This window comes from Balearica regulorum, chromosome 3 (assembly GCF_011004875.1).
Source record: "Balearica regulorum gibbericeps isolate bBalReg1 chromosome 3, bBalReg1.pri, whole genome shotgun sequence".
NCBI classification, from domain to species: Eukaryota; Metazoa; Chordata; class Aves; order Gruiformes; family Gruidae; genus Balearica; species Balearica regulorum.
The window spans coordinates 26,491,907-26,506,913 of NC_046186.1; positions in this window are offsets into that span (position 1 = coordinate 26,491,907).

The window sequence follows — 15,007 nt, forward strand, 5'->3', positions numbered from 1 at the left end:
TTTTGCTTATGCCGCTGAGAAACCCGGAGGCGGCTGTCACGTGCCCAGTTATGGTGCTTCAGTTGACAAACAGTAACTCATTAATCACAGTAATTTGCCCTTAACACACCACTGCAAGAAAACGGATCAAATTCTTCTCCCAACTCTGTTTGGGCAGTTACATGACTTCCAGGAGCTTAAGTGAGGGGAGGATCTGGCCCCTAATCTCCCAGAAGAGTCACGGTTGCTACTCGGAGCTCCTCCTCCCAAATCCTCTGAGTTCTCCAGCAGTTTTCCTGTTGCAAATTGCCCTGGAAGTATTAAAAAAAAATAATAAATCTGTTGAGGCAAGCTTGGCTGAATGTTTCATTGTTCCTTTGTTTCTAAACACGTGGAAGCTGATTTACTTCTGCTGCTGTCCAGATAAGAGAGGAACAAGCGCTTTAAAAAACCCCCACACCTCTGGAAACACAAGCGAAAACAATTGAACATGAATGGTCATAAGCCCAAAGAAAACCATGCCTGGCAAAGAAGAAAAAATAGATAGATCCACTCCTGCTATATATAAAGCAAACTGTATGTTTTTTAACCCATAAGAACAAACACCCTTTGTTTTCTTTCAAAAATGGTGTCATCGGTAGCAGGGAGAAACAGTTTTAATGCCTTGCTGGGGGAACACGGCATCAGCACTTCCCGTCTTTGTCAGCGAAACGTTCCCCAGCCTTGGCAAGCAGCCAGCCCCCTCCACTGCATGGCCCGAGTGCGCTTGCACTCCTCCCGAAAGCCTCGTTTCCCCCTTTCCCTGGCTCAGCTGTCGAGTTCAGCGCTTGCTCTGAGGTCGCTGAATAAGCCTGTTAGATAAGCATGAGGTATTATTAACATTGAAATATTCCTAAGCTGATCTTGTGATTTTTAACAATACTACCGAGGATATGCTAGCGCAGTATTTCTTGCCAGGCAGCAACTGCAGAAGTCAAACATATGATGATAGCTACAAAGGTATTTTCGTGGTCCATGGAGGGCTTTACTGAAAGCGCAAGAATGAGCGCTAGTGTCTGCACACTCCTTTGCTTGATTTCTTATTCATTCTTCCAGGATCCACAAGAAATTTATCTTGCAGCAAGAGATGATTTTGGTTTTGCTATGGGAACAGAACAAATGAATAGTTTTCACCTTAAAATCTTAAATTCTTCTCTAATCTTAACTACCAAAAGATGAGAATAATTTAAGAGAAACCACTTAAAGCACTTTGCGACCTAATTACACTTTTGTGTCCTCTGGCAGTGGGAAAAGGCTTTAAAATGTGGATCCACTGCAGGCTATTTTACCTTGCCAGAAAGATGTATGCAAGTACATATGTCAGTAGTGCAATAACCACCGTCTTCTGTTGCAGTAATTTGAAATTATATGCCATTCTCTTACATCTCCTGCAAAAGCGACAATTAAGGACAAAGTCTAAATGCAGCAAAGTCACCCACTGCGCCTTCTGGATTTTGTAAAGAATGAAGCTTTTATCAAAATTATGCTTTTTGTGACTTTTGTGTTACTTTCCCTGTAAAATGCACAATTCAAATGCAACATTCAGAAGGGGAAAATGCTCCTCAGAAAGAGCTTTCTCTACCCCTTTGATGCTAATATCCACTGTAGCGGAAAGGACCGGGCATCAGGCAAACATGCTGTACTCCTGGTCAGCCTTCCTCTTATAAAAATATTAAACAAATTTTTTCCCCAAAATAAATTCAGTGTATTTGCAAAGGACTTTAAGGATATTGCCTTTATATGCTTAAACAAACCCTGACTGCAGGTGCAGGTTATATAACATTGCCAGTGAATGGATAAGCAGATAAGAACAACAAAAGATAATCTGTTTACCCATTCCAATTGCAAACCCCTCCTGCTGGATGACTTTCTGCTGTCACTTATTGTTGGTGTGATGCTGAGGTAACCTCTGTGCTGTAAGTCCAAATCTATCGCAACACAGGTGAGAGAACCACAATTTGGCTGCCTGCCTCTTTGATATAAAATGCTCTGGACATCCTTTGCCATCAGGCAATGGTTTGCACGGCTCTGCACAGTCTTCACAGGTAATGCATCTCTGCTTTCAGGTGCTATCATCTTTGTTAGACAAATGCCATACGCCTAGTACAAGTTGTGCTTAAAAGACCAGGAAAGTTTCTCCAAGCACTGAAAATGATCTAAGGAAAGGGCACCAAGTTGGAAGTTGAAGGCAAGCATCATTGGGAGTATTTGGGAGGGAGGATATGAGGGCATCATTCATCACAAGCTGGGTACAAAAAGAGATATGCTCTGTTCTGAAACAACTAAAACCAAATTGTTGGTGTGAATTCCTGACATCTGACATAGGTAAAGGCGCTGCAAAACATTCATTAATACAATCAGGTTTCTTGGTACAAATTTGAGGAAGTACGAGAATTATTAAAACTCCTTCATCTTCTCTACATTCTGCTCCCCTCTGTGCTTCTCCCTCTCTCTGTTTCTCCTTTTCACCACTCATTCCATCTCAGGTCTTCAGAGGAAGGAAGATCTGCTTTTCTTCTACCAGCTGCAGCCTTACCCCAACTGCAGGTTGATCCCAGAGGTAAAAGGTATGAACTGCTTGCAGCCCTGCAGCTTTCCAAAGGTGCCAGGTTTCTGCACGTGTCCCGGGTATGCCTAGAAACAGAGGAGTGGGGAGACAAGGAAGAGGGACACCCACAATACCCTCCTTCTGAACATCAGGACATGCTCCTTTCATCCTGTCGAAACTTCCTGATGCAGTATTTAGGCCCCAACAAAACTTTTGCTTGCAGAAGATCCCTTCCTGCCTTGCGTTAAAACATTTTGGTCTCAGATATTCAGAGCAGACCTAAAATGCTCCATCACAGACAGCAGGCTGCCCAATCCAAGAAAGCAACATCATCCTCTGCACCAACAATGATACATCATTTTCTGCTCTTCTCATCTCTCTGTTCATGTGTGCCTCTGCCACAACTCAGTCATTGACCATTGGACTAGATTATAAAATCAGCACAAAGCTGAATGATCATTCGTTTTGTACTAGTAGACAGACCAATGTGGGTTATGTTGTTGTGGGTATCTTGAAAAGATCATCAGATGGGGAAGAAGTAGAAGATGAGGTCTTCTTCACATAACTGGAAGAAGCCTCATATGATCAAAGCGATTTGGAGTAGTCAACATGGATTTATGAAGGGGAAATTGTGCTTGGCTAACCTGATAGCCTTCTGTGAGGAGATGAGTGCCTTGGTGGATGAGTGGATGTTTTTTTATCTTGACTTTCAGCCCTGTCTCCCGTAACATCCACGTAGACAAGCAGAGAAGTATGGGCTTGATAAATACAGTGAGGTGGACTGAAAACTGGATGAATTGCCAGGCTCAAAGGGTTGTGATCAGTGGCACAAAGTCCGTTTGGAGGCCTGTCACTAGTGGTTGATACCAAGGCCAATATTACTCAACATCTTCATTAATAACTTGGATGATGGGACAGAGTGCTCCCTCAGCAAGTTTGGAGATGATACAAAACTCAGAGGAGTGGGTGATGCACTGGATGGTTGTGCTGCCATTCAGAGGGACCTGAACAAGCTGGAGAAATGAACAGAGAGGAATCTCTTGAAGCTCAGCAAAGAAAAATACAAAGTCCTGCACCTGGGGAAGAATAAGTCCATGCTGCAGTACAGGCTGGGGGCCAGCTAGCTGGAAAGCAGCTTTGCAGAAGGCAGCCCTGGGTGTCCTGATGGACAAGTTGGCCGTGATCCAGCAATTCTCCCTCAAGGCAAAGAAGGCTAATGTTATCCTGGCTGAGGGAGGTGATCCTTCTCCGCTGCTCAGCACTGGTGAGGCCATACCTGGAGTGCTGTGTCCAGTTCTGGGCTCCCCTGTACAAGAAAAGTGTGAACTTACTGGAGGGGTCCCATGAAGTGTCAGAGAGATGATTAAGAGGCAGGAGCAACTGTCATATGAGAAGAGGTAGAGAGAGCTAAGACTGTTCAGACTGGGGAAGAGAAAGCTCAGGGGCATCTTTCTGGTGTGTATAAATACCTGATGGGAGGGTATGAAGAAGGCAGAGCCTCTTCTCAGTGGTGCCCGCTGACAGGATGAGAGGCAATGGGCACAAACTGAAACGCAGAAGGTTTCAGCTGAAATAAGAAAACACTTTTTTACTGTGAGGGTGGTCAAACACTAGCTCAAGTTGCCTGGACAGATTGTGGAGTCTCTGTCTTTGGACATACTCAAAAGCTGTTGGGACATGGTCCTGGGTGGCCTGTTCTAGCTGACCCTGACTTGGAAGGGGGATTGGACTAATCTCCAGAGGTCCCTTCCAACCTCAACAGTTACGTGCTTTTGTTCTGTAATTTCTAAATTGCTGTGCGTTTGAACCACACTTTCTTTTATCAGGAAAGCAAATCAGTTCCTGCCCACGCTACAGGGAACAGGCAGTGATATTAGACCCTCTCCATGCATGAAAACATCTGTTTGCTATTTCAGACTCCAAGTCTGGATGTAGATTTTCAAATGTTTTACAAAAAGTTGGACTTGAAGACAGTGTGTAAAAAGAACATTTGTTATATGAGACTCAAATGCTGTTTGATTTTTCACAAGGTTGAATCATAAATTTCTGAGGCATTGCCTGGAGCTGCAGTACTTGACCAGCCTCCTCATCTGTGAAGGTCTCCTTGGGTCCTGTATAGTACATGATGTGCCATCAAGTACTGCTGGATATAACTACAAAGGCATGACATTCCTCTAGTTCTGTAGAGAGTGTGGTGGCAAAATCAAGAAAAGATTTGGGTACAAGAAAGTTAGATGTCATTATGCCTGATTTATAGATATAGCCTGTTCTCAGCAGTGGAAGTTGGTGGGGAGGTACATATGCTACGTCCATACTAGTAAAATGAAACAGTCCAAGGGGGCCAACTCACTGTGAAGCCAGCACAACTCGTGTCCATACAGCTGAACTCCCCTCTGAGCAGTGTGGACACATCCTGCCTGCCCGTGTAACTCTTGAGCCATGCCAGCAGAGTGCCGGTCAGCTCGGGCTGGGACCGTGTGGGCAGTAAGCTAATATGGTGGTTTACCCTCGGCTGGACACCACGTGTCCACCAAGCCACTCTATCATTCCCTCCTCAGCAAGGCAGGGAGGGGAGAAAATAAGATGGAAAACCAACCCCAAACTCGTGGGTCAAGATAAAAGCAGTTTCATACAGCTAAAGCAAAAAGCCACGAGCGGAAGCAAAGCAAAAAGCAAAATATTATTCTCTACTTCCCATCAGCAGCCGATGTCTGGCCACTTCCTGGGAAGCAGGGCTTCAATATGCGTACTCCTTACTCTGGAAGACAAACATTGTAAAAAAACCCAAATGCCCCTACCCTGTTCCTCTCCCTATCTCTCAGTTTCTAATTGCTGAGCAGACATCATATGGTATGGAATATCCCTTTGGTCAGTTTGGGTCAGCTGTCCTGGCTGTGTCCCCTCCCAAGATCTTGCCCACCCCCAGCCTGCTGCTGAGGGGGGAGAAGAAATGTAGAGACAGCCTTGATGTGTGCTGGCACTGCTCAGTAGTAGCCAAAACATTGGTGTGTTACCAACACCTTGCTAGCTACCAATGCACAGCACAGCACCATGAGGGCTGCTGTGGGGAGAATTAACTCCATCTCAGTCAGACCCAATACAGCTAATCATATGTTTTCTGTGCTTCTGTGGCCAGCCAGAACTGTTTGGTTTCCTAGGACTGTATATGAGCACCAAACTTTTTCCAGCTCATGAGTAGGGTTAGGTATCTCCATGGTTCAAAGCAACGAGTACTTCCATCAAAGGGGCTAGTTAATGTTAACAGGCTGTTAAAGCAGTGTTTCCCAAGATGTGGGCTGTTCCCATTGCTGAGGTTATAAAACCTGCTTCAGAAGGCAGTTGGGGCATGACAAAGAACAACTATAGGTATACTAATGTATTACTTGAGTAGTTAGGGAGAAGGGTGACTGAGTTCACCTAGAGCAGGAGCATGGAGCAAAACAGTTGGAAATGCAAAGTCAATAGGAGACACCGAGGTTTTCCTTCTATCCCGCTTACTCAAGGTTGTTAGAGAGGTAGCCCTACGACAGCACTGAGTCCGCTCAAGAGATGAAGCACGTATGTATTCTGCGTGACTGCTGAGAGGGCTGGGCGGGCTTCAACCTTCTCTCAAGGAACACAGCAACATGGCTGCAGCTGATCTAGTTGTCTTCTGTGCAATACTATTGTGTTTGGAGGGCTCGCCTAGAGACCTGAATACTTTAATTCAGTTGCATGCTTGGCCACAGGATGTTCAAATCACTAACAACCACCCCACAGAAGGAGTCATCAGGCATGGTCAAGGCTCCCACCAGAGGAAGAGATGTGTAGGCCTGGTGATTGGGAATTTACCTGCTACGGGAGAGATCTGAGTGGTCCATATTCTCTTTTTTTTGTACCCTACTAGTGACTGCTTGAATACTGATCCAGCTCCCCAAACCCAGGACTCAACGCTACACCTGCCTGCTAGGCTGCAGTCCTTTCTTTCTCCTATGCCCTCTTGTCAACTAACATTCAATTGTGTAAGAATGTAACTCAGGCCAGAGAGCCAATGTTTTCTCCCTGGCAGATGTGGATGCTTAGGGAAAGAACATGAGGAAGAACCAGTACAAAATGATCCTTTCCTGACATATTTCCCATATTCCAGCAGCCTGTGTTTTGAGGATTTCCTTGGGCAGAGACAGCACCTAGACTATGGCGATCAGAACGCTGAATATTAAACCAAATAATAACAATAATAGTAATGACAATGATGATGATGTCACTAGCTAGCTACTGTAGCTACATCTTTTCCATTAATTTGGCTAATGACCTGCTGAACCCTCCCATATTTTGGCCTCCATAACATCTTGCAGTGATCAGTTCCAAAATTTACTTAAATGATTTAATTTTATGTACCCCTATCATGTTACCCCCCCAGATGCCTATTTTCCAAGAGAACAAATTCTAACTTACTTTGTCTCCCTTGTTATGAAAGACCTTCTATTTTTCTGAAAATCCCCTTTGGCCTTGGCCATCTCTCACTCTGTTTTATGCTTTTTGAGATTAGGCAGGAAGAACACTGCACAGTAATGAAGATGTCAACACATTGCAGATTTATACAGAAGTTTAAAAATATCTTCTGTTTTGTTCTTTGTGGTAGCAATAAGGAGGATGGAGAATTTCCCCCCTTTCCAGAGACCCCTTAGATAATATGTTAAAGAATTGGTTTAGGTATGCTGTGAGGAGATTATGTGTGTTTGAACCCTCTGAGGCAGCAGAGGATCTGTCTTTCCACTTTCTGAGAAGTGCCCTAACCCCAATAGTCTCATATGAACTTTGAGACAACATCTGTTTCTGCTAAGCCCTTCTTGAAAAAAGAAAAAGGGCCATTATTGCAATTTGTTGATTGCCATTGCCTGTTGCTTACCTTCCAAACTGAGTCCCTCTGGGACTTGGGCATTGCTGGTTTGGACCATGACTAGACAGGCCTACACAGGTCCCTTGGTGCTCCCCTCTGTCTGGAGGGGTGTGTGCCAAGATGCCTGAGAAATTGGAGGTCAAGTGTGAGAGGGGTCTGGAGCTTACACCCTTGTAGAAGACAACAAATGAGCAAAAGTCTGATGCCTCAACCCATCTTGGAAAAAACTGTTGGCATAAATGGACTTTTATCACTCCCACTGTAGACAAAAAATTGCTGTAAGCCTGCAAAAGCCTAAGTTTGTGTTAGGATCGCTGCCATGAGCAATGTAAACCTTCAGCCACTGTCCCATGGCAGCAGGACACACAGCCACCGTCACAGTGCTGCATCAGCTGTGTCGGACCCAGCTGCTTTCCAGCCTCACCCACGGGAAGCTCCCTCTCCTCGGTGCCAAGTCCTGACGTTTCAACTGAAGCATGGCCAGCAGCCTGGTGTCCCTGACAAATTACTGTTTTACCCCAGAAATGCTTCATTCCTTTTCAGTTTCTATCCACCACACAGAAAGAAGCAGAGGCAGGACAGAAATCTCAGCTTTTCTCAGGAAGAAGGAATTGCTAGGATTTCTGGAAAAGAGTTACCAGTTGCGTCTCCAAAACCGGTTCCACGGTAGCCAGACGCAGAAGAGTTCCTGCCTGTCTCTCTGCGTGCCAAAGCTAACGAGGTAAGAATATGAAAGCATTCCTTGGCAATCATTTGAGGATGTCTAAGTTGCAAGGAGTGGCTCAAAATTAGAGGAGCTTTTTTTTTTTTTTAAACTAATTTTCTTTTTAAGATCAAATTTTGCAAACAAAAAGGCCTTCCACCCCAAATAATATGCCGGCCTGATCTGCCTTGGATGATCAGGCTCCACAGACACTGCCACCCTCTCATTGCTAATCTTCCCTGGCTTTCTCCTGTGCTGCCCACCCTTGGGCTTCCTCCTGATTATCTCCTCGCTTTATCAGATTGCCTTTGGTGGGTTCTCCTCATCTTCTCACCTATCTTACATGGCCTGTGGGTCTCCATTTCTGCTGTCTGTTCTCCTCTGTCTGGATAAAAGCAGAATTTCATTTGCCTATCTCCTTGCAGACAATTCGCAGCTCACTGTCTATGCCAGAATTGCTTTCTTCTGCCCACACTGAAGTCTTAGCTTGTTTCTTTGAGATTAGCTGCCAGATAAGCTGAGCTTGGCCAAACTGGAGCTATTTGGCATCTCATTCTTTTCCTTCTTCATTTTTAAATTTTTTTTTTTGGTTAACCATGGACAAAAAAGCTACACACAGGCTTGCAGCCTGGGCACTCAGTCCCTATGTCCAGGCTACATACTTAAGCCTTGCAGTGTCTTCCTGTGTAAGGACAACTAATGAGGCATTTTAAGAGGACTATTGGATGGCTCATGCCTGTGTCTGGCTGCAGAGCTTTTTCTGTCTCTTCCACCACTTGGGCAGTGGGAACCAGGCACAGCCTCCCACTTTGCATCCTTAGGGTGTGGGGTTGCTGGTGTGCAGCTGCAGAGGGACAGGCAGCTGCCTTGCTCTGAGGCAGGCAGGGTAAAATCAGGAGGCAGAGCTTATGCCAGAGCAAAAGAAGCATTTGGATGAGAGGCTCAACCAGGAACATGTCCTGCCTGGGGAGAGGGACATGGGGGATGGGAAGGTTCTGAAGGAGAAGGTAAGGCAGGCAAAGAGGGAAGTAATGATGAAACTAGCCTTTTTCCCTGAAAGCTGTCTTTGCAGTTCCTCTCAACTAGGTTCAGCGTTGCTTCTTGAAGAGGGCAGAACTCATGGGAGACCTAGGACATAGTGGCTGGGATTTGCTGGGGAATTCAGATTTTTTCCTCATTCCTCTCCAGACAAAAATCATAGAATCATAGAATGGTTTGGCTTGGAAGGGACCTTAAAGATCATCTAGTTCCAACCCCCCTGCTGTGGGCAGGGACACCCTCCACTAGATCACGTTGCCCAAAGCCCCATCCAGCCTGGTCTTAAACACTTCCAGGGATGGGGCATCCACAACCTCTCTGGGCAACCTGTTCCAGTACCTCACCACTCTAACAGTAAAGAATTTCTTTCTAACATCTAATCTAAATCGACCCTCCTTCAGTTTAAACCCATTACCCCTTGTCCTGTCACTACACTCCCTCATAAACAGTCCCTCCCCATCTTTCCTGTAGGTCCCTTCAGGTACTGGAAGGCCGCAATTAGATCTCCCTGGAGCCGCCTGTTCTCCAGGCTGAACAATCCCAACTCTCTCAGCCTGTCCTCATAGGAGAGGTGCTCCATCCCTCTGATCAGCTTCATGGCCCTCCTCTGGACTCATCATCAAGCAGGTCACACAACTGGGAACTTCGTGTTATGTCACTGTTTCCTACCTCATCGAATGAGCTTTAGAAAGTGGCTGCTAAATCACCAGCTCCTGTTGTCGGGCCTGTCATAGCAGCTGATCTCCAACTGGAGGTATGCCATGAAGACACAGTACTGGTATTTAGTGGTTTCAGTGCTATCTGTAACGTCCCCTGGGAGGCACATGCAGCCTGTGGTGTCCCGGGGCACAGCCTACTGATGTCTTCTCACAGTAGGTATCAGATAAACAAAATCTGACTGGTGACAAGTCCTTACTGCCAGCGGGCTCCACCAGCAAAAGTTGTTTGCAAGGAAGCAGCTAGTACAGACCAAATTTATACATGCTCTGTATTTGTTTGTGATAAAAGATAGGAAATGGGTGTGCAAGGCTGTCACCATGTCATCTCCCTCAAACTCGGAGCACAGCCAGGGAAATGTAAAGATGAAGCGGTTTGATGATAAAATCAATCATAATGCTTTTCACTTTAATTGCAATTAGAGCATCAGACTCACTACACCACATCATCCCACGGGCTCTTCTAGACCAGCATCTTGACAGCTGTTTGTTAAGATGTGTGGATCTAACTGTGTGGTGCTGTAGCAAATTATTGCAACAGCACATGTGTTTGGCACCAAAGTTTTCACATTACAAAACTCTGTTGGCTGCGTTAGGACAAAAGGGAGATAAAACCTCCCTTTCAGGAGGTAAGCAGAGCTGGAAACAGAAGACAGCTGTGCTGATGTCCTGACCAGCAATGCCCCTGGCAGATTGTCCCCTCCCCTGGACAGCATGGTCCTGGAGGAAGCGTTCCTCTCCCCCAGAGAACAGCTTGCCCTGGTATATCTTGAAAACCATTACAAAGCTTTGTAAAAACACACGAACACAGAAGGTAGCCAGCAAGAAACACAGCAGCCTGCAGAGCTTTTCCCTGGATACTCTTGTTGCACACTTTGAATCTTCCAAGTTTCCTTTCTGTTGCACAGATTCTGCTTTTCCAAGGTAGGGTGAGAAATAACATCTTGTCCTAGCGTTGGGTTTGGATTCAGGGCAAGCATCACATTTTATCAGCTCCCGGCAAGGCCAAATATGTGGTGCTGCGGGAAGCAGGAGTCACAGCCGGAGGGACCGAAGCGGGCTGCAGGGCTGCCCTCTCCCCTCCTAGCCACACCACATCTTCAAATCTTTGCGGCCTGAGCGGGAACAGACAAATACTGATGGCACCACATGTGCTGGGATGACTGGGAAGCAGAAAGTCAGAATGAGTTTCCAGGAACACATGGACGTTCCCTTCCAGAGCTCTGCTTTTCATATGTGCCTCTGGAAATGGGCCCATCCCTCATCCAGCAGAAGCAGTGGGGCTTGTGCCAGTTAGGCTGTGCCATAAATAAAGGGGAAAAGACAAAAATCTGAAATATGTTACTTTGTGCCATTCACTGAGGAGGCTCAGACGGTTTTTTTAAAGCAGTGAGTTAAGTTTATTGTCCAGAAGTGAATATTTTAAGAGCAAGACCGAACTGCATTTGGAAGGGGAGCCCTCCTGTCCATCTCACAGTGCTCTTCAGGATATGTCATGTTCACGAGCATTTGGATGTTACACTTTTTAATTCAGATGGTGGCAATTTTGCTCTCAGCAGTGCAATTGCACAGCTGAATTGAATGCCTGAAAGGGACAGCTACGGCATACCCTTTAAACACACGCACGCACCGGGTCTGCCCTGCTCATGGAACATATAGACAGCACGTCTGCTGGGAAGGTTTCTGGCTGGGGTGTCCCCTGGGCAGCCCCACCACCAGCCTCAGCTCCCCTCCATCCTTTCCCCAGCAGAAAGCAGCAGGTGAGGCTGCAAAGTCGCGGTAGCCACTCTTCTGAGCTCCCCGAGCGGTGCCTGGGACACCAGGACATGAAGAGGTTTGCACTGGTCGCATGGGCTGGGGTTAAGCCCACGAGTAGACACTCAGGCCAAAATCCACTGAGGATTTGGACCTGAAATATCCTTGTGGCTCTGGCTTCTTTTCTCTTCCTTCTGCAGTGAACAGTTATTTTCTTTCTCCAGCTCACGGTCTTGCCTCTTAACTTAGGAGGCCACCTAGGGCTCGCCCTGGGCTTAGCAATGAGCTTTTCTCGACCTCATCCCTGCCTGTGCCATGAGCACATCCCAGCAAGAACCCTGACCGGTTTTCCACTCTCTGTGCTGGGGTTATTTTGCTATGCTGGTGATGTTAACACTGTCGTAGCTCAGGGATCACATCAGATTTTATACTGCATTGCTCTAGTTCATGCTGCCGGGGTGAGGAATTGCAAACAGAAGAGGTTTGCGCTCGGTTTGTGTCTGAGACGCAAAGTACGATGCAGCCACATCTCCTGCTCACCAAAATCAGGGGGGCTCTGGAGAGCTGGCTGCTGGCTTGGCCTCCCTCCAGTAACATCCCTGGCAATCCTCTCTCCTATTGCTATTTAAAATCAGATGCACTTCAGCTGATGCCAGAGGGATGAGTAATGCTGCAGGGTGGGGTGAAGGGTATGAAATGTTGGTGATGCCGGACCTTGCTTCCCCTTGGTGGAGAGAGGTTTTTTTCTGCGAGGCTTTCCTGTTTTTCATTAGGCAGCTGTGTGATGATCTCTGGGCAAGGAGTCCCAGTCTCTTACACTGCCAAAAATAATACTGGAAGTTCTTGGCCTCTGAATGCCCATGTTGTGAGTAAGCTGGCAGGGATTAGATGTCCAGCGCTGCCTGTGCGTGCATGGATGGGAACAGACGGGAAGGCATATAGTCCAACCTAGTAAATGGTTTAAGGGAAAGAGTAAACCTAACTGAAAATTGTTGAAGAGCTTGAGTTCATCTTGGCACAGCTGCTTCCCCAGCACAAGTCAAAGAGTGGGGAGAAAGCGGGAGAATTCAGAGACTCAAGGGTTATAGGCTTCACTCTTTTACGCTTTCTTCCCCGCTGCCCCCAGCCTCTTCTTCTGAACATGACCTGCCAGAGCAACATGCACAAAGCAACTCCTCGCTTCCACGTAGGCTTGCTGTAGTCAGGTAACAAGGTACTCTTTAAGATGCCTTCATCAAAATCTGTACTGTCATCCTCATAAAAACCTGCTTTCTTTTGATCTAATTGCATTTAATAGGAGCTTGGACTTTCTCCAGAGTAAGAACAGTTGTTGCTTAAATATTTTATAAACCAGTATTTTTCCAGCCAGAACACAAACTCTTGGAAGTCAATGATGAAGAGCCATCAGGCACCAACACTTCCATTTGTGATTTTTGAGAACATAGGTTTACCCTCATGTTGTTTCACTGGAGTCATTTTTACCTTCTCACTGCCAGCATGACTACAGCTTTCCCTTTAGGTCTCTGTAACAGGAGTAGTTTTTGGAATATCTTTGAGAAATGTAACTAAATTCAAGGGATAAATTAACAGACTGTTAGACTGTTTTCCAAGTTATACTTAGAAAAGACTTTATAGTCATTTCTTGCTTAACATAAGCCATAGTATTTCACCCACTTGTTCAATCCATAGCCAGTATTTATGGACAGTTACACTTTTCTTCTAGAAAGACATTGCATTGTGTAAAGGGAGACAAGATGCTGTCACTCCTCTCTCTAAGCCCTTGCTGTGTTTGGCAGGGTGAGCGGTGCAGGCAGCAGGATTCCCTCGCCCAGCCGTGGGGATGCTGCCAGTGCTCGTAACCTGCTGGCAGCTCCGGTGAGGTACGGTGCTAGTCGAGACCGCAGCTCCATGTCCAAGTGGAGAACGGTGACGATTGGCGTTCCTCAGGGGTCGGTACTGGGACAAGAGCTGTTTAACATCTTTGTCGGTGACATGGACAGTGGGATCGAGTGCACCCTCAGCAAGTTTGCTGATGACACCAAGCTGTGTGGTGTGGTCAACACGCTGGAGGGAAGGGATGCCATCCAGAGGGACCTTGACAGGCTGGAGAGGTGGGCCCGTGTGAACCACATGAAGTTCAACAAGGCCAAGTGCAAGGTCCTGCACGTGGGTCAGTGCAGTCCCAAGCACAACTACAGGCTGAGCAGAGAATGGATTGAAAGCAGCCCTCAGGAGAAGGACTTGGGGGTGTTGGCAGACAAGAAGCTCAACATGAGCCGGCAGTGTGCGCTTGCAGCCCAGAAAGCCAACTGTGTCCTGGGCTGCATCAAAAGAAGTATGACCAGCAGGTCGAGGGAGGTGATCCTGCCCCTCTACTCTGCTCTGGTGGAGTAGTCCACCACCTGGAGTACTGTGTTCAGCTCTGGGGTCCCCAGTACAAGAAAGACATGGAGCTGTTGGATTGAGTCCAGAGGAGGGCCATGAAGATGATCAGAGGGATGGAGCACCTCTGCTATGAGGATAGGCTGAGAAAGTTGGGATTGTTCAGCCTGGAGAAGGGAAGGCTCCAGGGAGATCTCATAGCAGCCTTCAAGTACCTGAAGGGGCCTACAGGAAAGCTGGAGAGGGACTGTTTATGAGGGCATGTAGTGGCAGGACAAAGGGTAATGGCTTTAAACTGACAGAGGGTCAACTTAGATTAGATGGTAGGAAGAAATTCTTTACTGTGAGGGTGGTGAGGAACTGGAACAGGTTGCCCAGAAAAGCTGTGGATGTCGCCTCCCTGGAAGTGTTCAAGGCCAGGTTGGATGGGGCTTTGGGCAACCTGGTCTAGTGGAGGATGTTCCTGTCCATGGCAGGGGGGTTGGAACTAGATAGTCTTTGAGGTCTCTTCCAACCCAAACCATTCTATGATTCCATGATTTCTGTCCAGGATGGTGGTATCTCAGCGAGGAGGACCCAGAAACACCCAAAAGTGGAGTGTGGCTCAGCACTGCTGCCTGTAGCTGTGCCAGGTTCACCTTTAGGGCTACCCACCCTACAGCCTTTACACTCCCCTAGCTGATTTGGGAGGGTGTAAGTAAAATAAATCAGGGACATTTTCAGGAAACAATTTCCATTATAACTTGCCAATATGTTCAGAATAAATATCACGTCTGTCAACTTTGATAAAGTCCTACCAGAAACCAGGTGGCCTCTGCCTGGAAATGTGGTCACCGACAGGGCACTGCTGCCTGAGCATTGCCTTTAGCTGCACTGCAACCACCTTTTTAACCTGAGCTTCAGGCAAAGCGGTGGGAGGAGAGCATGTCTCGGACTTACAGCTAAGCAAACTGCAGAAACTTGTATTT